Raw genomic sequence first — 779 nt, 5'->3', positions numbered from 1 at the left:
AAATCAAATGACCATTTTGGGTCAAATCCACATTCAAATGGGGATATTTTTTCTCGATCCTTTTTAGATTTTTTTGAAATTATTGTGCATAATATTATTATAATAATTGCTACTACTAATGATACTCTCCTATAGATCAGATAATTACATATATTATCCCCAAAATAGGTTTTAACCTGATTGAGAAGGATTATTAAAATTATCAACAACACTAGAAAACCTTACTTAAAGAAGAGTAAATGTGCTAAAATATGAGCTATAAAAGAACTGTTTAGGTTCAATAGTTCTTAAGATATAGCTTTTTAAAAACCAACATTTCATAAGAAATGCACTGAAAAATCTGTAGTTAGTAAATTTATTTTGAGAAATCCATACCTCCAAAATCATTCGACGTACATATGTCTATTAACACTCAAATCAAAGATATTTTTATGTACTATAAAGTAGTTTATCACGTTTATCTTTGTAGCAATAGTAGTTATCATGATTTTCGACAAAACGTTGATTTCTAGCTGTTAGAACAAACATGAATTTGATTTATGAAAAAATATTTCTCAGGAACCATAAGTAAAGATGTCTGCCAGCACTCAAATTAAAGCTAGTGAAATATACTATAAAGTAGTTTATGACGTTTATTTTTCTAGGAGTAATAGTTCGATACTTGACAAAATATTATTTAATACAGAAGGTTGAGTCAATTTGGATAACTTTTGTTATTAATAATATAACTAACAGTCTCAAATAAGATAATAAAAATATATATAAAATTATAACAATAT

Source organism: Halyomorpha halys, unplaced genomic scaffold (genome assembly GCF_000696795.3).
Source record: "Halyomorpha halys isolate HHAL.00 unplaced genomic scaffold, Hhal_1.1 Scaffold31.1, whole genome shotgun sequence".
NCBI classification, from domain to species: Eukaryota; Metazoa; Arthropoda; class Insecta; order Hemiptera; family Pentatomidae; genus Halyomorpha; species Halyomorpha halys.
The sequence above is the reverse complement of the archived record's forward strand: the minus strand, read 5'-3'. Positions refer to the sequence as shown.